This window comes from Pteronotus mesoamericanus, unplaced genomic scaffold (genome assembly GCF_021234165.1).
Source record: "Pteronotus mesoamericanus isolate MK-2021 breed Mesoamerican mustached bat unplaced genomic scaffold, CSHL_Meso_final scaffold_85, whole genome shotgun sequence".
Taxonomy (NCBI): domain Eukaryota; kingdom Metazoa; phylum Chordata; class Mammalia; order Chiroptera; family Mormoopidae; genus Pteronotus; species Pteronotus mesoamericanus.
Window position 1 is genome coordinate 25,227,640 of NW_026555329.1, and position 23,362 is coordinate 25,251,001.

The window sequence follows — 23,362 nt, forward strand, 5'->3', positions numbered from 1 at the left end:
GACACTTTAAAGCCCTCCTCTTCTTTTTAAGCCATGCATGATCTCTACAGCGAGTCAGTCCCTTACTTATCCTTATAATTACTTGTTCACTTGTTTGTCTCACATATTAGGTGGTAAAAATGCTAAGGCGGGGATTGTGTCTTATTTGTCTTTAAATCTATCTCCAGCACTTGATAGAGTTGCTGGCTCACAGTGAGCATTCAATAAATATTTATTAAACAAATCAACTGATAAAGCAGGATAAAACAGATCATCTCAATTGCAATGCATGTAAAATTTTGAATTTTAAAAAATCTGATATATTTTTATAGTTAACAGTTCAATGACAATCTGGTATCAAGATGTTGCTATGCTACATTATAAATATCAAATATTCTAAGCAAAATATTTACATATATGTATATATACATATATAAGCATCTACAAATCCTTACTCAAATATGTAACTTAAATGTCTCTTTAAAAATAAAATATTACTACCAACAAACAAACCTATAGGGACATTGTATGTATAATCTCCCTCAATTTTGTCTCTCAATCTCTCCACATCACTGTCTTCAGCTTCCTCTCTTCTTTAGTGAAAGTTAAAGTATCTTTAGTTAAAGATACTGGAAGAGTATCTCAGTATAGCTTGTCTTTAGGGCAATTTTCATGTCATCAATTTGTTAGCCTTTTGGAGAGGAGTCAGATCATTTTCTAGTCATGCACTCTTGAGCAAATGACTTCACTCTCTAAGTCTTCCTTCTATAAATTAACAGTAACTGTAGTATCTCCATGAGAACTTGTAGATTAGGTAATGTGTGTACAGGAATTAGTATACAGTCTAGTATAAATGTGAACAATTAATACTGTTATTATTACTTCTATCACACAAATAATTAAGGGACCCAAGTTCCCCTTGCACCATGAAGTGGAAATCAGATGAAAAGTTAAGTTTTTCCCATTACTTGCTTAGAACCTAGAAAGATCTTTAAAATTTACTCCCCAATCCAACCTTGTCCCCTATCAACCATTCTAAATTTTTGCCTCCCTAAAATGTGTCAAGGATCAAGTAATTTTCTTTGCCTACAATTAATTGGAATCACTGCATAATTTTAAAAAGAGAGGTATAGCTGCCAGAATTCTCTCAAGAAAAGGAGTACTAAATGTTGGCAGGGATCTTAAAAAAGGGAGAATCACAAAGTTCCTCTGGTGACTTTATTTTAAGCCTCATGAGTTTGACATGGTTGAGGGAAAAATAGGAAAGTAGAGTTGTCGGAAACTAAAAGAATATAACAAAGTTCCATTTTGGAGGAGAGAAAACAAAAATATAGAAAAGCTAAAAATCTAGAATTAAATTAAACAGAGAAGGGATGGGCACTAAATCCTTAGGACTCCTGCTATGGGTAGGATATGTGCTCTACAAGACGTTTACCCAAGAGATAATGACAAGATTTCCCAAGGTTCAAACTAAGAAACTAAACGATTAATAGAATGGCATACCATCAAAATTTTCAGTATTTTAAAAAACTAGTATTATCTTCATAATACTCTACTCAGCAAACTAGAAGTGAAGATGACTTGGCTTGATTCTGCCTTCTGTCCTCTTCCATGTGCATCATTTCCAAAGTCTTTAAATAAAGGCACTAAATTGTTGTTCACATTCAAAAGGACCAGTTTTGATGAAAAGAAGGTGGATTCCCTTATTAGAACCGCCAAATGCTCTCATATAAATTGTCTGTGCATCTTAGAACATTATTTAAATAATTAAATAATTTCTGTATCAATGAAAATGGTTGAATTTAATTGAATAGAAGGGTTCAATTGGTTATTTGAAATATTATTACTTGAACATTACTTTTTCTTAAATGCAGATTAACTGCTAGCAAAAGATGTACTTAATCTGTAACCAGTATTCAACAAGAAAATTGAAAAACCAAACCAAACCACAGGCTAATCATGCCTTCAAAAACAACCACTGAAATAATGAATAATCACTTCCAAGATACTTCCATTTCCTTTAGAAATAACCACGAAAGCAAATCACATAACAAGAAACTGATTAATCTGTATCTTAAAGAAATTTTATTACAGAGAAGAAATATGCTGTCATTAGCAATTCTCTTTTTAAAGTTCTGAGTATAGGTGTATAATATACTTTCAATTTTTTAAATATATAAATATGTATAATTATATATATTCTTAGAAGTTGACTTTTTACCAATGCCAAAGCTATACAACTTTTTGAAACTTACTCCCATTCTATCAATCCAACTTCAATTCATTTTCAGCACAGACATAAGTGGTGAAAGGTATGCTAGGCCAAAAGGTGATCTGCTACTAACCAACTATGTGATATCTTTCCCACTAAACTACCTCATTTTCAGCACCCAAAAATAACATGTGACTTCCAGAATCCAATATTATTCTAAAATTACTCTTCTACATTATTTAAAACATCTATTCACTTCATGCAGTATGTTTGTGTTTTGCTTATATCTTATATTTTTTGGCTAGCATGAAACCTTTCTAAGAACAAGAACTAAAATTTCTATAGTGGTTCTCTGGCAAGAAGTGGCTAATGACACATAATCTTTTGATAATATAGAATATAAAGAAATCTGTTAAGTTATTTCATTTCTCCATGCTTTATTTGTACTTAACAATGCAAAGAGCAAATGAAAAACAGGTCTCACAAGCTGAAGTTCTTATAGCATTACAGTACTATCACCTAGATGATAATATCAAGGTTATTGTCTTAGAGCTGCTATTCATCTAGACAAGGACTGTATTTTGCCATGTATAATGCGCACTTTTTTGCCCAAATCTCTGAGGGAAAAATAAGGATGTGCATTACACATGGCCATAATGATTACATACTATGGGGTATAATAATCCCATGTATGTGCACAAAAATATGGGTGCGCATTATACACAGCAAAATGTGGTAATAAAGAACAGCCATATCAAATCTTATAAACTCAGTTTGATATTTTCCACTATCTTTTACTAAACAGAGAAAATTCCCATTTCTGTAAGCAGTTAGAATCTTTTCTTTAAAAAAAAAAGTAGTATTATTAGTTGAGGTTCATATTTATTAAACCACTCAGCTTTGAAGGTAAAATTATGACCTTGAATAATATTCTAAATAAAATATCATTAATGTTTTTAAAAAAGATAACAAATTTAGACTCTTTAAAAGAATTTACATTTTAAACTGAATCTTAAGAAGTCTGAGTCTAGATTAGATCATTGTACTTATATTGCTAGTTCTGTATGTTACAGGATGCTTCAAAGAAATTATTTAGCAAATATGCATCATAGTTACTAATCTATAAAATGCAGTTATTATTCTTTATTACAACAATTAATTTCTTGTTCACTGGTAATAAATTTATCACAAATATCTAAAGTATGTATCTATACAATAAAAACTATTAATCTTCCAAAACCAAAAATTAGGATAAACAAGTTCACCCAAAACTCTGAAAACCAAATTTGACCTAATAGGTTTATTTATCCCAGCAATTTGACCATCCTTCTAATTAGGATACAAAAGTTTTATTTTTTTCCTCCACCAGCATTTTTTAATACAAGGTTTAGAATACTGGCAGATCAAATTTGAGTACCAATAGCTGAAGTCCATACAGAGAGCTAAGTGTAAATGTGTAGACCTGCAGAAATCGAGTATAATTTATTTCAGTACTGATTAAGGCTATACATAGGGAAATAAACAAAAGAAATTGTTTAAAATCTTTATTTGTGGGAAATAGGATTGAGGAAATGAAAAGACATTCTTCTTCTACTTTCTACACTTTGTCTTACTGTTTTCTTTAAAAATAATGAATATTTCTTTTCTAATTAAAACAAAATTAATGGCTAGGTCGTAAGTGCAGAGGTCTAGCAGTGTTTTGTGTACAGTAGGAATTCAATTAAAAACTTTTGAATAAGTGAATAATAGTATGCATTCTACCCAGTAGAAAAGAAACTAAGGAATATATTCTCACTAACGGTTCAAGAATGGCAAAGCAGTTGTTGATAGTGCCTGTATGTTTTACTAAGTGATTTTTGAAAATTCATACCACTTTCCTGAGCCCCTGGTTTGCATGTACTTCAAGTATTATTACACAGCACTTTCAAAATTGAGGAGAAAACCAATAAATCATATATCATTAAGCATCTAATAAAACATAAATGACAAAGACACACTTGATTAATAAAATAGTGCTTAAAACAGTGATGCTTAATGGAAATACGGAGGGGGTCACATGGAGAGGAAGGAGAGTAAATGGAGTATTTTATTTTGTGATTACAAGATGATTTTATATAAAAATTAACATAATCATACTTGTGCCTTCTAAATTAACAAGAAAAAAACCGAGAAAGCTTTGCAAAACCCATGCAATGTACTAAAAAAGATCACTTAACTGACACAGCCCTCCCCAGTTAAGTCAACTCCATGCTCCTGTGCACTCAGTGGCGGCAGATGACACCAGCACAGAGTGCCTTGAAGAGGTATTTGGAGATGAGCCAGCCATCTGCAACTTTGGGAAATCTCTTTGAAAAAAAATAAATAACAACAACACACAAATATTTAAGATACCTGCTATCAAGTTTATAATTGCAAACTGAACAGCCCAAGTTAGACGGCTGCACATAATTCTGACACAGCAAACACTAAACTCACTCAAAACGAATAAGAGCTATATACTCAGCACATAAATCAAGCTAGTCTCTTGTAGTCTGTTCATTGGAGATACTAGTGTTATGTAAGTCATAGAAATAAGTGAGAAGAAATGGGTCCCTGTTTACTTCTACCTCCATCATTCTTTCCCAAGTATAATAAACTGGTGATGACAGAATGCAAAATGAACACAAGCCTGACTGAATGTGCTACATTTGCACCTCAGAATTTATAAGTTTGGTTGGGAAAATTACTTACTGAACTACATATGCCTCAAAATTTTTAACTTTAAAAAGAAAAAACATTTTTTTTACTGTTAACTTTTCTAAAAAAATTTTCTAAAATTCATTTTGAAGAGCAATTCTCTCTCTCTCTCTCTTTTTTTTTTTTGGCCGAAGAAGAGATAAAATTTGTATGGTTCTGCATTATGAGAACAGCGCTTAGATATTTGGTAAAATGTTCCTCAGTTTAACCAACACTAACTAAATGATTACTGTATGTAAAATACTGTTTTATTTCCTATAGCAGCTTCCAATTATTGCTTAACAATCACCATCTGGAAAAGCACTATAAATTCTTACTATGTTGCTTGGAAATTCCTCATATAATTATACAGGAAAACTGCAAAGCCAAATTTCTGATGTCACATTCCCCAAAATAATATTTTCTCTCATAACCAAACAATGAAATCCTCAATAGGACATATTCTCACACCTTTCCAAATACTTGGACCCTTTATGAAGCCAAACAAAAAACAAACACAGTGAGTAATGCTGTATGAAAACAAAAGGAAGAAGATATAGACAGCTGTGCTATTGGCTACATCTATGTCTCTGCCATTCATTCTCTTTGCTGCTCCTACCTCCATTAGTAACATCTTAACAAATAATTAAAGTTGGAAACACATCCAAATGGATCTATAAATTGGTACCCTGGTTGAAGCCTATATTAGAACACAATGCTCTTGACACAACTACAACAAACAAAAATGAAAATTTCTCAGCACTGAAATGTAAATCAGAACGGAATGCTCTCACTGCAAATATTAAGAATACCAATTTATAACGTTTAAACCACGTTTATTTTACTATCTCTGCCCTGAAAACAAAGCTATGTTATCTTATTTGTAGTCATTTACTTTATCAAAAAGTTATCAAAGTAAAAAAGACTTCCAGGAAAATCTTACTTAATGGAATTTCACTTCAAAAAAATGTATCAAATGTTGTGCAAACTCAATCACTGACTCTGCATGATGCTGCAGAAGTGAAGGGAACCAGGTTTGCTAAAGTAGTTGTGGTGAGAAAAATGTATCGGCCTCAGAAGTTACTGAGGTGGTCCATTCTATCCCAGTACAGTGTAAAAAAAAATGTATCAAATGAGACACATCATATCCAGATTTATGTTATGATTTAATCAATCCCTGGTATAAAGTGGGAAATAATTACTGAATCTATTATAAAACTCAATTTATAAATTAGATGTTTTTTTAAAAGCTGTTAATATAATGGCCTTTATGCCCTAGTTATACATATTATTTTGATCTTGGCTATGAAACATCATGTGAAAATTTTAAAATGTAAAACATCTTCACTTATTTGGAAGCATTAATTGCTTTAGTCATGATTTAATAGCTCACTCTAGGTCAGTTATAAGCCACCAGCAGCATCCAGACTAAATGACAATCCACTAGATTCCAAATTATCTGTAAATTTCAACACCTCTTTTACTTTATAGACAGAAAAATAATAGACCCAGGAAAAAAACTCTGCCTACACCCAGCACATTTCTGCTCCCTGTAGCTTTACGCTGATGTACTTCTTTGGCTAGACAGACAAGATCAGACAGGGGGAAGAAAACCAGTCAGCTGGTTTTCCTGGTTGGCTATGAGTTTTCACTAGCAGCCTCAGAAATAATAAAAATGATGAGACAGTAAACATATAGTGTAACTGGAGTAAATGTCATATAAAATGTAAATCCTTAGCGTAATTTTATATGTGTATATACATATATGTAACAAAGCTCACCTTATTTCTTAATAGCCCAAGGAATGCTTGTCTACAGAAAGGAGTCTCAACTGAAATAAAACCTTCATTTTAAAAACATATAATATTAAAAATAAATAAGTATATAATATTAAATATTAGTAAATAATATTTACTAAATAGTATTTTTAAATCCAATTTATTGGGGTGACATTGGTTTAAGTGTGCAATTCTACCATACATCGCCTGTGTGTTGTGTTGTTGTGTCCACCACCCGAAGTCAAACCATCTTCCATCACCATATATTTGATCTCCTTCACCCTTTGTTATTCCCGCCCCCTCTACTGGGCAGCATGGGGTCTAGTCGCTTGTCACCGTGTACATACATGTAACACAAAGATTTGTACGGAAGGAAATAGGCTTCGATTAACAGGAAACCCGTTTTGAGAGGGCTGGAAACATTCCGGGACACCTTCATTTGCAAAGCACTGTAAACTAGCCACACCCAGGAAGATTAAAATCCAACACCAAACCCAGAAATTCCCATCATTGCTCATCTGTCCTTTTGGAGCCTAAACCAGCCACACAAAGAGGTCTCCACCCTCTCTGAGGTATGCACTTATGGCTACAGTCTCACAGCAGCTCTCTGTCAGGGTCTGGGGTGCGCCAGGAATGCTCCCCAGGAATTTACTCAGGAATGATCTATCATTCCAGACGATCATGCAATGGAAGCTCCATTTGTGAGAGCTTCCCAAGCTCATGCCTCCATGTGCAGCTTTCAGTCTCTATGCAATGCTCTCCGGGTGAAAGAGTGCACGGGCCTGTAGCGCCCTAAAGGCTGGAGTCCACTGAGGCACACTTCCCAGGTGGGACCCTTACTCTGCGGAGCTGGCTTCCGACTGTGTGGGGATCTAAGCCCCAAGTGGTCCCAGCGTGTCCAGTCCCCACCACCGGCAGATCAGCAGTGACGGGGGAACGGCCATCGCCAGGCTCCCACTGGAGGACTTGGAGGAACGTGCAGGCAGCAGGAGTCCTGACCCCCTGCGTGTGCTGCAGCCTTCACGGACAGGCCTACTCTGGTGTGGGCTGTGGGCAGGCAGCAGCCACCGCAGCCTCCCATTGTGGTGGAAGGGTGCGGGGCCTATTGCCTGACCACGCTCCCTGAGCCCACCAACCAGAGCCTGCTCCCTTGCCCTCTTACCGATGCTTCCTGTGCTCTGGGCTGGCCCTGGAGTGCTCCAGGAGGGGCCCGGAAACGTGCCCGGGGCCACCCAGCCCCCAAGGCCTGGAGCCCAGGGACTCCAGCCCCTCCTGGAAGGAGGGGAGAACCCAAGAAAGTGCCGTCCCACTTGCTGTCCTTTTAAAGGCTCCCCCAGAATCCCCTGCGTGGCCAGCAGGTGTCACCATCATTGCCAGGGCGACATACACCGGTCCAGAAGCCGTACTGCGGCTGCTGCTCATCTGCCATCCCTCGTGCTTCCTACCCCCTCCCCCATTTCCAGAGGGGTTTCTTCCCGTTACAGCCCCTTCCATTTGGTAACCACCACTTTTGTCGGTGTTCATGAGTTTTTGTTTGTTTTTGTTTGTTCATTTGTTGCTTTCAGTTTTATATTCCACATATCAGTGAATCATACGGTTCCTTTTCTGTCTGACTTAAGTTTAGTTTGATATTCACAAGATCCATTCATGTTGTCACAAATATCAGTATTTCATCTTTTCTTACGGCTGAATAGTATTCCACTGTATATACGTACCACTTCTTTACCCAATTCTCTATCAAAGGACAGACGCTTCGGTTGTTTTCATGTCTTGGCCACCGTGAATATTGCTGCAATGCACACAGGGGCACACATATCTTTGCAAATAAATGCTTTCAAACATTTTGTGTAGATACCTAGAAGAGGGGTTGCGGGTCATATGGTAACTTATTCTTAAGTTTTTGCAATTCTGGGTTTCGGAGTGGCTGCCATATTGTTTTCGATAGTGGCTGTACCAGTTTACATTTCCAGCAGCAGTGAATAAGGGTTCCTTTTCCTCTACAACCTTGTCAACATGTGTTATTACTTATCTTGTTGATAATAGCTATTCTAATAGGTGAGAGCTATTTCATTGTATTTTGATTTGTGTTTCCCTAATAGCTAGTGAAATTAAGCATCTTTTCATATTTTTGTTGGCCATCAGTAGCTCATCTGGGGAGAGGATCCTCTGCCATTTTTTAATTGGATTGGGCTGTCTTTTTGTTTTGTTGCCAGTTTTTTTCTGCTGTGCAGAAGCTTTTTAATTTGATATTATCCCCATTTATTTTTGCCTTTACTTCCTTTACCTTTGGGGTTAAATTCATAACATCCTCTCCAAGGCCAAGATCCCTAAGTTTAGTACTTGTTTTCTTCTTTGTAATTGTTTCAGGTCTTATATTTAGGTCTTTGATTCATTTTGAGTTAATTTTTGTACATGGGGACAAACAGTGGTCTAGTTTCAATTCTTTTGTATCTGGCTTTCCAATTATTCTAGCATCATTTATTGAAAGAGGTTTTCTTTTCTCCATTGTATGTTTTTGGCTCCTCTATCAAAAATTATTTGCCCTTGGGTACATCAATTTGTTTCTGGGCTCTCAATTCTGTGCCATTGGTCTGTGTGTTTTTCTGCTGATACCATACTGTTTTGATTAATTTTCACTTTGCAGTATAATTTAAAGTCAGGGAATGTGATATCTCCAGCTTCATTCTCTTTACTCAGGATTGCTTGGTTATTCAGGGTGTTTTGTGGTTCCATACAAATCTGATGAATCTTTGTTTTTGTTTTTTTTTAAATGCCATTAGGATTTTGATGGGGATTACAATAAATGTGTTTGATTTAAATACATTTATTATAGCCATGGCTGATGTGGCTCAGGGGATGGAGCACCAGCCTGTGAACCAAAATTGCTGGTTCGGTTCCTGGTCAGGGCACATGCCTGGGTTGCTGGCCAGGTCCCTGGCACAGGGCATGCGAGAGGAAGCAGATCAGTGTTTCTCTCGCACATTGATTTCAATGTTTCTCTCCTTCTCTTTCTCCCTCCCTTCCCCTCTCTCTAAAAATAGATAAATAAAATCTTTAAGTAAATATACCTACCATATATAAAATACCCTTATATATTTAACATATATGTTAAGAGAAGTGAAACAGTATTTTACATTAAATAGCTTAGACAAACAATTGAGAGAAGATGCATAAATCAAAGAAAAAGAAAACAGTTTGTTCAAGAACAAAATTCATTCAAATGCACCATTATAACCATATCACATATAGTGATATCAGGTGTTATTTAGTTTCTGAAATGTCAGTTAAAGATGCACCTACTCAGAGATGGATATATAATAAAAGAATACTTAATCATACTGAAGATACAATAGTTTCTGACCAAAAGGTACATAATTTTCAAAAACTCCTTAAAAATCTAAAAATGGAACTGCCTTTTGACTCAGCAATTCCATTCTTGGCAATATACCCTAAAAATCCAGAATTACCAATTCAAAAGAATTTATGCATCCTTATGTTCATAGTGGCGCTATTTACAATAGCCAAATGCTGGAAACAGTCTAAGTGCCCATCAGTAAATAAGTAGATAAAAAAAAAACTATGGTACATTTACACAATGAAGAACTATGCAGTAGAAAGAAAGAAGGAACTTCTACCCTTCACGACAGCATGAATAGGACTGGTGAGTATTATGCTAAGTGAAATAAGCCAGGCAGTGAAAGACAAATACCATATGATCTCACCTGTAAGAGGAATCTAATGAACAAAATAAACTAATGAACAAAGTAGAACCACAGGCATGGAAACATGGAGCAGACCGAAAGTGACAAGAGGGGAATGGAGAGGGGGATGATGGTGGAAAGAAGGGGAAGAAACTAGAAAAAGAACATGTATGACCCACAGACATGGACAACGGTGTGGGAATTGACTGTGGAAGGGGGGGTGGGATGGGTGAAGGAGGGCAAAGGGCGGGGGGGCGGAATTGGGACGACTGTAATAGAATAACAATAAAAGATTTAATGAAAAAGAAAATAGAAAAAAACAAATTGAAAATAAATGGATTAGTGATGACTGCTTTACACAAATGAATTGGCCTTGGTGATAAGTTTGATTATAAATCTAATCTTATAAATATGATGTTTATTCCTCCATCTTTTCATGTTAGCCCTTGTTCCAACTTTATATTCATTTTGATATCTTTGATGACTTAACTACATTATCATGATTGACAAAATTTAATAAGTGTTAACAACTATGCAGAATGTGAACTTTTTGCTTTTGCTATAGTGAGTCTACTTCTCTCTGTGTATATATTTTCCTAATAAAGTTACAAGTAAAATGACTGTTTTTAACTGACTCAAGGTGGGCCCTAAATCAGTTTGTAAACTGATGGCCATTTGTAAGACAAATAAGAAAACCGATTATAAATTTTCAGCTAGTAATTCAGAATTTTCACATTTATTGTTTTAAATTGTTTATACCAGATGCAATTACTCTATTTTGTCACTGATAATATTAATGCAAGTTCTTATTTGAAATTTTGACTCTTCAACCATGTATTTATATGTAAAAGTCATTCAGTGAAGCATTATTTACAACTGCAATATGCACTATAATTCAGCTAACAGTGAAACAATATTATCTTCTTTTCTATGTAGTCACTTGTCATTTCTTAATAGGTTCTAAAATTAAAATTATAATATTAGGTTACATAAACAAGCAACTTATTGAAATTAGAAAGTCAGAAAGAAGTAGGAACAAATTATAATGATGCTTTCTAAAAATGAACTAAAGTGCATTAAATTGTGCATTTTTATATTCTATAAAATATTTATTTCCTTTAAATTAGCAATATTTAAGTATTAAAAGTGATCAAAACTGTTGCTGAAGTTACGTAACAAAAAGTTAACAAGAAAGCAACTTCCATTACTGAAAAAAAAACAATTACAACTTGATAATTGAAAGAACTCTAAGTTGTTCTATTCTAATTTGTAAAAATTATAAGGTCAAACTGGAAATGTCCCATTATTTTTTTGGCAGAAACTCAAAGGGCTGCAAACACAGATAAATAAACACAACCATGAACTACCATCAGAGAGCATCAATTCCTGCTAAATGAGTATTGAGTTTCTTTTTAGGGCGACAAAAATGTCCTGAAACTAGGCAATAGTGAATAGATGCACAACATACTGAATATACTAAAAATCAATGAGTTGCATATGCTTTAGAGTAAAGTAGTAAATTTTATATCATATAAATTTAATTTCAAGTTTTAAGATACTAAAAAAAATAAAATGGAAAATACAGTATAGCCAATATACAAAAGGCAAAATACAGATAGTAACAAAAAATGTAAATATACATACACATTCATAGGCACTTAATAATATATGTGATATACAAAGTTACCAGTTGCAATTATATCTGGGGTTTCTGTAGGTTTTTATGAATAATTTAGCTTTATAGCTTAAACCTCTTGTCATTTTTATGAGGATTATGGGAAAGAGGGAAGGCAAAAAATGATTGGTAGCCCAAGAAGACAAAAAGTATATATACAGAAAGAGGTTAAATTAAGGAATTGTAATAGAGTTTTATTCTTTTCTTTCCTATCTTTCTTCTTTCTGAAAAAAACAAAAACAAAAACATAGTAGTCAAGGAACATGTATAAAAGGCCCATGGACAAAGACAACGGGGGGGGGGGGGTGGATTGAGTATGAGAGGTGGGGGTGCGTAGGGCAGGAGAGAATAATGGGGGGAAAACAGAGACAACTCTAACTGAACAATAAAAATTAAAAAAAAACATAGTAGGCCATTAATATGCACGTAAGCCAAGTCATGTGTATCTATATTGCTGTTACGGGATAAATATCCTAAAATGAAAAAAACAGGTTTTCAAAAGTCATCAGAGAAACAAGAAATGATTAGGGCAACAATCTTAAGAATAAATGAAATGTAGAAATAATACTTCAGTTGTAAAAGGTATATAAAGATTATGGAAAATTGAGTGCTATGTATTTTTTTCCGGCTACTGATCTTTTTCACCATACTTAGTTTAGAGAGTAAGGCTGTTTTTAAAATCCACATACTTATTTACTAACTAACCGTAAACTTGCTATATTCTAAATAAGTTAATTTTACTCCCTATGCAATTTAAAGACACTGGACTAACTTTACTACAGTAAATTTAGTAAATTTGGATGTTTCAAGAATTCCTCAAATATTATGATTTTTGGAGATACAAAATTTGTTGAAGCTTTCTGAAATTTCCAAGTATAACTTAAAAGGATGTTTCTCAGAGTGGCGGCCTTGTCCATTGTCTAAAAGCCAATCTCTGATAACCTTCAGAGCTGCTTTCTTATCTATTGTATCATGTTTTGGCTTGAGTGTATGGCTTTTTATTGGGTAAATTGTGTTCATATGTTACTACAGAAACAATTCAAGTCTCATTTTGTGTGCAAACCAAGAATCAAAAGTTGGAAAACCTTCAAAAATTAACAAAGAAAACTCAAAAGCCAAATGGGCAGCTTTATCTTCACCCATTGTTTCTAAAGGTGTTTATACTGCACTTCAAAAGGTAGCCCCACAGGGAGGTTAACTTTATCATCTAAGTCAGGAAGAGCTTTGAGGTTCAAGCCAGTGTTCCTGAGAAAGGCTTAGGTATCATAACAGGTCAACTGGATAGGAGAAATTTTCAAATGTCAAGTCACAGACATTCTAACTCATTTTAAGAGTCTGAATCCAGATGCTATCAGAAAAAAAAAAAAAAAAACAACAACCCAGACATTATTGTTGCATCAAGAATTCTGTTTTCCAACAAATATTCACTGAGTACCTACCATATCCCAGGTCCTAGTCTAGAGATTTGAGATACATCAATGAACAAAACAGATAAAGATCTTTGTCCTGGTTCAGCTTACATTTTAGTGGAGGTAAAGAAAGACAATAAACAATAACCATAATTAGTAAATCACAAAGTATGTTAGAAATTAAGACAACAAATAGCACAGGGAGAAGAGGTCAGGAGTACTTGGGTTGAAAAGAGAGCGGTGAATTATAATTTAAAATATGGGGGACTTCAATGAGCAGTTTTGAAACAGATGAGGGAGTTAACCACTCAGGTATCTAGAAGTGTATTTCAACAGAGAAGAGTCAGTGCAACTCAGAGAACAGCCAGTGCAGCGGGAAGCTACAGCAGGAACGTGCCTGGGCATAGCCAAGAAAAGGCCAAAGACCAATGATGCTAAAGCACAGGAATTTAAAAGCAGCAAAAGAACTCTCTATACACAAGTTTAAGGGGAAAATGTTCAGAATCAAAGCAAAATCTAATTTGAATGTGAGTCAGCAAGCCCACGATTAATAAGTATAGTTAACATATTAATTCATAGGATTTTGATGTAGTGTATCCTTATACTTGAACATTTCTTCTTTAGTCAGTTACGTATTACTAATTGATAGTCTGTAGTCTTTTATGATACCACATAGCAACTTACGTACTACTGAACCTTAAACTTACTATATTCTAAATAGGCTAAATTTACTCCCTATGCAATTTAAAGTCACTGAACTAAATTCACCAGGCTACATACAATCTTAGATGTTTCAAGATGTTGTATATTTTTGTTTCTATCAGTTGTTTTCCACAAAACCTTACAAAATTCACTACTGCATAACATCTCCATACCACCTAGTGGAAGACTACTAGATTGTTTTTCACTTTATTGCTAAATTTCATATTTTTCTTAAAATGTCTGGCCTACTAGTCCATAATCAAAGTCACAGATGAAATTTTAAAGGATTAAATTTTAATTTACTTTCACGAGTACTTTTATGCCCTTTTCCTGTGTGAAGTCTTCCCTGACCCATCCAAGCAAAACTATTCACCGTTTTGTGCTACATCATGCTCATTAATACTTCTCTTATGACTCAGTGACACGATTATACACCATTATTTGTTAATGTATCCTCCTTCTGTCCTTCAAGACTGAATTTCATGTAAAATTTTTGTATCCTAAGACACTAGCATAGGGCCTAGACAGATTGCTAAATAAGAGAATAAATGGAATAAATAGTATGTGTGGAAAAGATTAGGAGAAAAGGGAGAAGTAAAAAAAAGAAAAAAAAAGTAAGGCATATGTGAAGTGCCAATTTAAGACATCTACTCCCGAAAAAGAATAGGGAATGCATGCCATTACTCATTTCTAAAACAGAGAATAGGCACAAGAGTTACATATAATCAAGAAGAATGTGGAAGGGGGATGGTAAATGTTCCTTGGGGTTTCTTTTTACTGTGTGCTTTGGAAAACTACCTAACTGCCTAAGGTCATTGGGGATGAAGGAGTGGGAATTTTTAACTATTACAGTGAAAAAGTGTGATTCTCTGATTTTTAAATGTTTTAATGAAAAACAATAGAATTTATGGAGTTATGAATATTTTTATAACGTACAGTAAATTTGCAAGGAGTCATGTAACCAGGACCATAACACACGTCACAATTTCACCACCCAAAAAACTCCTTCAGGCAGACACTGTATAATCAACTTCCCCAGCCTCTAACCCCTAAGAAGTACTGATCCTGTTCTCTTGACACTATAATTTGGCATTTTCTAGAATGTCATATAAATGGAATCATACAGTATATAACCTTTAGAGTCTCGCATCATTCACTTAGCACATTGCATTTGAGATTCTTCCATGTTGTTATATGCAGAAACAGGTCTTTTATTTTTTTATTGCTGAGTTTGTCCAGTGTATAAATAGATAACCACTGGTTTATCCATTCATCACATGAAGGACATCACAGGAAGGACACTTGGTTTGTTTCAAGTTCTTAATGATTATAAATAAAGCTGCTATAAATCAGATATTTACATAAACATAGGTTTTCATTTCTTTTGAGTAAAGGAGTGAGATTTCTGGGAAACCATTTAGCATTCATTCCTACCATTAAAGAACTCAAATTTCCCCATATTCCCAGCAGAGCTTGGTAAAGGTGTGTAGTAGTACCTGATTCTGGTATTAATTGCATTTCCTGAATGACTAACGATGTTAAGCAACTTTTTGTGTGTTTACTTGCCATTTGCATATTTTCTTGGGTAAAGTGTCCTTTCAAATTTTTTGCCCATTTTCAAATTGGGTTGGTTGTTTTCAGACTGTTAGGTTTTTATACCTCTTTGTATATTTTGGATACAAGCCCTTTTTCAAATATGTGATTTGTAATTCTAATTATGTTTTAAATTTTAAAAAACTGTGATTGGCATATAGTTTTCTCCCAGCCTATGGTTTATCTTATTCTCTTATCAGTCTCTTCTCTTTTCTTGGCCAGTGTAACTGGAAGTTTTAAATTTTACTAGTGTTTTCAAACAACCAGCCTTCCGTGTTATTGATGTTATCAGTTGTTTTTGTGTATTCAATTTCATTGATTTCTGCTTTTAGTTTTGTTATCTCCTTTTTTTCTTCTTCCTTTCAATTTAATTTTCTCCTCTTTTTTAAATTTCTTAAGGTGGAATCTTAGATTATTGACTTTAGACCTTTCATCTTTTCTAATATATGCTTTCAATGCATTAAATATCTAAGTACTGTTTTAACTGCATACCATAAATTTGAATATGATATATTTTGATTTTCATTCAGTTCATACTTTCTAATTTTCCTTGAAACTTCCTCTTTGACTCCTGATTTATTTACAAGTCTTTTTTTAATTTCCAAATATTTGGTGATTTTTCAGCTCTGCTCTTAATTTCTAGTTTAATTGTTATAGTCATTAAACATATTTTGTATAGTCATAAAAACATATTTTGTATGGTTTCAATTCTTTTAAATTTGTTGAGGTTTGTGATACATTTCAGAATAACATTGTTTACACATTCATTTGCCCTTGAAAAGTATATAAATTCTGCTGCTGTTGGAGTGTTTTATAAATGTACAAATAAGTCAGTTGGTTGATAATAATTCCCCAATCTTTTATATCCTTACTGATTTTCTGTCTTCTTGCTTATTATTAGAAGAGTGCTGAAGTTGCCAAGTACTATTGTGAATTTTTCTATTTTCTAATTTTCCAGCCAGTTCTATCAGCTTTTGTTTTTTCAAGCTCTGTTGTTACTTGCATACATTTTATGATTTGGTTATGTTTTCTTGGGAAACTGACCCTCTTTTTATTATGTAAATGTCCACATTCAATCCCATCAATTTTCCCTGTTTGGAAGCTTATTTGTCTAGTACCACTACAGTCACTCCAACTTCCAGTTGATCTGCATGGAATATCTTTTTATAACCTTTCTAACCTATTCATCTCATTATAAAGTGGGTTTCTTTTTGTATTTAGTCTTTTTTTTTTTACCCAATTAATTTTAATTGGTATGTCTACACTATTTATATTTAAGGTAATTACTAACATGAATGGATTTAGGGTTACCATTTTATGGTTTTTTCATTTACCCTTCTTTTTTTTTCTACCTTCTTCTCGGTAATTTAAATATTTTTAATATATTTTATTGACTATGCTATTACAGTTGTCCCAATTTTTCCCACTTTGCTCCCTTCCACCTGGTACCCTTCATTCCTTCCTACAATCCCCCCCTTAATTCATGTTTATGGGTCTTGCATATAAGTTCTTTGGCTACTCCATTTCCTATACTGTTCTTAACATCTCCTTGTCTATTTTATACCTATCAATTTGTACTTCTTAATCCTTGAACCTTTTCCACCATTCTCCCCTTTACTCCTTCCAACTGATAACCCTCCAAAAGACCTCCATATCTATGATTCTGTTTCTGTTCTGCTTGTTTGCTTAGTTTGTTTTTAAGATTCAATTGTTGACAGTTGTGAATTTATTGCCATTTTAATGTTCATAGTTTTGATCTTATTTTTCTTAAATAAGTCCCTTTAATATTTCATATAATAATGGCTTGGTGAGGATGAACTCCTTTAGCTTTACCTTGACTGGGAAGCACTTTATCTGCCCTTCCCTTCTAAATGAGAGATATGCTGGAAAGAGTAATCTAGGTTGTAGGTCCTTGCTTTGCACCATTTTGAATACTTCTAGCCTGCAAAGTTTCTTTTGAGAAACCAGCTGACTCTCTTATGGGAACTCCTTTGTAGGTAACTGACTGCTTTTCTCTTGCTGCTTTTAAGATTCTCTCTTTATCTTGAACCTTTGGCATCTAAATTATGATGTGTCTTGGTGTGGTCCTCTATGGATCCATCTTGTTTGGGACTCTCTGTGCTTCCTGGACTCATATGTCTATTTACTTCACCAAATTAGGGATGTTTCCTTTCATTATTTTTTCAGGTAAGTTTTCAATTTCTTGCTCTTTTACTTCTCATCCTGGCACTCCTATGATTCAAATGTTGGTACATTTGAATTTGTCCTAGAGGCTCCTTAATCTATCCTTGCTTTTTTGGATTCTTTTTTCTTCTTGCTGTTCTGAATGTTTTTTCTTCCTTATATTCCAAATCACTGATCTGATTCTTGGCTTCATCCACTCCACTATTGGTGCCCTATATATCTTTCTTTTTATTTTTCATTTAGTGTAACCTTCATACCTAACTGGGTCTTTTTCATACTGTTAAAGTACCCAATGAGTTCCTTAAGCATCCTAATAACCAGTATTTTGAACTCTGCATTTGACAGATTGCTTATTTCCATTTGCTTAGTTCTTTTTCTGGAGTTTTGTTCTGGTCTTTCATTTGGGCCATATTTCTTTCTCTCCTCATTTTGGCAGCCTCCTTGTGTTTGTTTCTAGGTACTAGGTAGAGTTGCTTTGACTCCCTGTCTTAGCAGCATGGCCTATTGTAGAAAAGCACCCTGCTAAGTTGGATGGGGTAGAGCCTTGGGTAGTCACCAGGATGGGGCAACCCAGGTGAACCAGGTTGATGGAGTCCCTGATATTGTGTTGCTACTCTGTGGTTCTGTGTTGGGGAAGGCTCAGAAAGGGGACATTGCCATTACCTGGACTCTGGAGTTTGTGTGGAAGGAAGCTGTCTCCCTGCACTAGCCCTGATGCCAGACACTTCAATTTCTCCCCATATGCAAATAGTGCCCTTACAGCTGCAGCTTCAGTGCTGAAGTCCAGAAGGCATGAATCTGCATAAGTCCCAAATCCACTGTGGGCCCTTTAAGAGAAGACTCCTGAGAATACTGCAGTTTCTTTTGCTGCCCTGACTCCCACTGGATTTTACAGACAGAAGTTATGGGGACTTATCTTCCTGGCACTGGAACCCTGGGCTGGGTGTCTGGTGTGGGGCTGGGATCCCTTGCTCTCAAGGTTTCCTTCTAGATTTTTATCTACCACATGTGGGTGTGGGACTGCCTGTTCCACACTCTGCCTCTCTGCGCCTTTCACATCTCCAACCCTCTTACTGGTCTGGATGAATTTGACTTATTTAGTTCCTTGGTTGTCTGACTTCCATACAGCTCTATTTTATGATGATTCTGAGTGATATTTGTTTTGTAGTCTACTAATTTTTGCTGTGGTTGTGTGAGGAGGCAAGCTATGTTAACCTGCCTCTCCGTCTTGACTGGAATTCTGCTTCAACCTGGGTAACTTAAATATTTTTAGCATTCCACTTTAATTTATTTATTGGCTTTTTTTTTTGCTAAATCTCAGTATTTTTATAGTCAATAAAAATTTACAAAAGTTACAATAAAAATTGACAATATAAAACCTTACCTTTAGCTTAGTTGGTGTGACTTAGAAGATTGAGCGCAGGCCTATGAACCAAAGGGTCACTGGTTCAATTCCCAGTGTGGGGTACATGCCTGGGTTGCAGACCAGGTACACAGTAGGGGTGCGCGAGAATGCAACCAGACATTGATGTTTCTCTCCCTCTCTTTCTCCCTCCCTTCCCTTCTCTAAAAATAAATAAATAAAATCTTTAAAAAAAAACCCTCTCACCTTTAATAGTCTACTTACAATTACTATTTTACCATTTCAAGTAAATATACCCCAAGACAGGTTCCTTTACTTTCCCATTTGTTTTAAATGTCATTTATATTATAAATGGAAACACTGAAAACTCCCAAGGAATGTTGTAATTTTTACTTTTAGTAGTCATATTTTAAAGATCTTAAGAGAAAAACATGTGCTATATTTCCTCAGATATTTACCATTTCTCTTGTTCCTTCTTCATTCATGAGATTCTAAGTTTTCCTTTGGTATCATCTCCCTTCAGCCTGAAGATGTTTTCTTAGCATTTCTATTAGACTAAGTATACTGGTAACACTTCTTAGTTTTCTTTCATCTGAGTATTTTGTCCTCATTCCTGAGGTATGTTTTCACAGGATATGGAATTCTGAATTGGCAATTCTTTTCTTTCAGAACTTTAAAGATGTTGTTCCTCTGTCTTCTGTGGTTCTAAATGAAAAACCTGTAGTCATCTTAACTGTTGTTCCCTATATGTATGTATTATATTTCTTTGGCTCCTTTCAAGACTTTTTAATTTTTATTTTCAGAGTTTGTATTTGAGAGTAGTTAACCTTGAATGTATCTTTTTTAGAGGTTTGCTGAGCTTCCTGAATCTGTTAGTTTATGGACTTCCGGACAAAATGGTGGCATAGGTAGATACACTTTGTCTCCTCACACAACCAAAAGGAGAACAACAACAAATTTAAAAACAAAAAATAACCAGAGCTACCAGAAAATCAAACTGTATAGAAATCCAACAATCAAGGAGCCAAAGAAAAAACATTCATCCAGACCAGTAGGAGGGGCAGCCAGGGTGGAGAGAAGGGGCAGCAAGGTGGTGGCTGGAGTACTGGGTGGTTCCATATTTGCGGGCAGATGAACCAGAGGAACAGCTGGGGAGTGAGACAGACAGCACAAGCCAGGGTTCCAGCATGGGAAAAGAAAGCCTCAAAACCTCTGGCTGTAAAAATCTGTGGGGGTTGTGATGGCAGGACAAATTCCCAGTCTGACAGGAGAGTCCATTGGAGAGACCCACAGGGTCCTAGAATGTACACAAATCCAGCCACCTGGGAATCAGCACCAGAAGGGCCCAATTTGCTTGTGGATAGCAGGGGAAGCGACTGAAAGCTGGTGGAGAGCTGAGCAAGCAGCACTGTTCCCTCTCGGACCCCTCCCCAACAGACAGCATCACCACTCAGTGACCTGGATTGCCCCACCCTGGCGAATCCCTAAAGCTCTGTCCATTCCAATGATTTCCAAGGCTCACTGAGATGAAGCAATATGGCCCAAATGAAAGAAGAGATCAAAGCTCCAAAAATAGAACTAAGTGATGAACAGATAGCCAATTTATCAGATGCACAGTTCAAAACACTGGTAATTGGGATGCTTACTGAATTGGTTGAGTATGGTTGCAAAATGGAGGAAAAATTGACGGCTGTGAAAAGTGAAATGAAAAATACACAGGGAACCAACAGTAAATGGAAGGAAACCAGGACTTAAATCAACAATTTGGAGCAGAAGGAACAGATAATTATTCAACCAGAACAGAACAAAGAAACAAGAATTCAAAAAAATTAGAAGAGGTTTAGGAGCCTCTGGGACAACTTTAAACATTCCAACATCCGAATCATAGGGGTGCCAGAAGGAGAAGAAGAAGAGCAAGAAATTGAAAACTTATTTGAAAAAATAATGAAGGAGAACTTCCCCAATTTGGCCAAGGAAATAGACTTCTAAGAGATCCAGGAAGCTGAGAGAGTCCCAAAAGTTAGACCCAGGGAAGCACACACCAAAGCACCTCATAATTAAGTTACTCAAGATTAAAGATAAGGAGAGAATCTTAACAGCAGCAAGAGAAAAGAAGACAGTCACCTACAAAGGAAATGTTGCAGGCAAGAAGGGGCTGGCCAGAAGTTTTCAAAGTCATGAAAAGCAAGGACCTACATCCAAGATTACAGTATCCAGCAAAGCTATCATTTAGAATGGAAGGGAAGCTAAACTGTTTCCCAGATAAGGGCAAAGGAGTTCAGCATCACCAAGCCCTTATTATATGAAATGTTAACAGGACTTCTCTAAGAAAAAGAAGATCAAAAACTATGAACAGTAAAACAGAGGGGAGGAGGAAGAGGAAGAACAGGGGAAAAGGTACAGGGAATAAGCAGCATAAACACGAGGTACAAAATAGGCAGGGGGATGTGAAGAATAGTATAGGAAATGGAGAAGCCAAAGAACTTATATGTACGACCCATGGACATGAACTAAGGGCGGGGGGAGGGGATGCTGTGGGGTGGGGCGGTGCAGGGCGGAGGGGAATAAAGGGGAGTAAAAAAAATGGGACAACTGTAATAGCATAATCAATAAAATTTAAAAAAAGATTTTAAAAAATCTCTAAGTTTCTGTCTTTCCCAGATCCAGAGCTTATAGCTATTAATTCTTCAAATGTGTTTTCTGCACCCATTTCTTCTTCCTTTCCTTCCAGGATTCCAATGGCACAAATTTAATATCTCTTTCTATTGTCCAACAGGTCAATTTCTTTTCTTCAGTTTGTACATTTTCTATTGATCTAGTTTTCGAATTTATATACAATCTCCATTCTATTATCTCGTCTTTTATGCTGTACACTTTACCACATTACAGCCTTCAAAAGTTACAGCTAAAAAGCTAAGTAAACTAATGAAGTTAGCTAAGATGGAGTAAGTCCACTACTATCCTGCCTTAGTCTGCTTGACTGCTATAACAAAATGCCAAAGACTGGGTGGCTTTAATAACAGAAATTTATTCCCAGTTCTGGAGGCTGGGAAGTCCAAGACAAAGGTGCTGGCTAATTCAGATTCCGGTAGAACTCTTTTCCTGGCTTACAGACGGTTGTCTCCTTAATGTGTCTGAGAGGGGGTAGGCGGGAGGAAGGGAGGGAATGAATGTGCTGTTCAGTGTCCCTTCTCAAAAGGAAACTAATCCTATCAGATCAGGGCTCGACCTTTGTGACCTCATTTCACCTTAATTACCTCCTTGTAAGATCTGTCTCCAGATACAGTCACATTGGGCATTAGGGCTTCAGTGTATGACTTTAGGTGGACACAACTGAGTCCTTTCCCACTGATTGTAGCTGAAAGCTCTGTACAGAATACAAAAAACACCTACTTTTATACTTTGAAAAGTAAACAATAACAGCAAGATTGGGGAGAAATATCAAAATTTTAAAAAGTACTTTTATGGGAGTGAGTGTCCTGTGTCTTCTTTTTCCCTCTTATATTCTCCACTTTAACTCAAGGGGATTTTGATCCTTAATTGTACTCTGGATGCCGACTTCAAAAACTTCCAGCAGTAGTAACCTTCTCTTTCCGGTCAGAGGATCAGGAAAGGGAGCCTCTGTGAGGCATAAAGTGTTGAGGGCTTCCCGTTTTTTTCTCTTGCTGCTTCCCCTTGAGAGCAGTTGGAATCGCCCAGAACTGTGCAACAGTGTGAGAGGTTAAAACCCCTAGAGAAAACCTTTTGTCAGGCTAGAGGAACTTGGAAAAGAAGGCACCTGGGAGTCGGAGAGTGTATCAGGAAAGCGAGAGCTGGGAAAGGAAATGTTCTAATTCTTTATGCTAATGACAAGCGTAAGTTCTGGACTCACACTCAAGATTTTGAGAACTGCACCAGGGCACAAATCACCACCAAATTCAAGAGTGGCAGATATATGAGCAAGACCCAAAGAAGTGTAGCAAAGGCTGTACTGAACTTACATTGGAACCTTTGCATAGAGAAGCCAAAAAAGAACTTGGCTAACTGAAACAAAAATGAACATACTCCAGAG

The 23,362-nt window shown here is 35.8% G+C and overlaps 1 protein-coding gene and 1 non-coding gene across 3 annotated transcripts in view; one reads left to right on the top strand and one right to left on the bottom strand.

Annotated features, from left to right (window-relative positions):
- Window positions 1–23,362, bottom strand: part of RUNDC3B (RUN domain containing 3B) — a 143,800-nt gene that overhangs the window by 78,022 nt on the left and 42,416 nt on the right. The gene's annotated exons all lie outside the window — the stretch shown is intronic.
- On the top strand, window positions 5,888–6,020 carry LOC129063570 (small nucleolar RNA SNORA66). Its single transcript, XR_008528358.1, has one exon. It is a non-coding gene; the product is annotated as a small nucleolar RNA SNORA66 (small nucleolar RNA).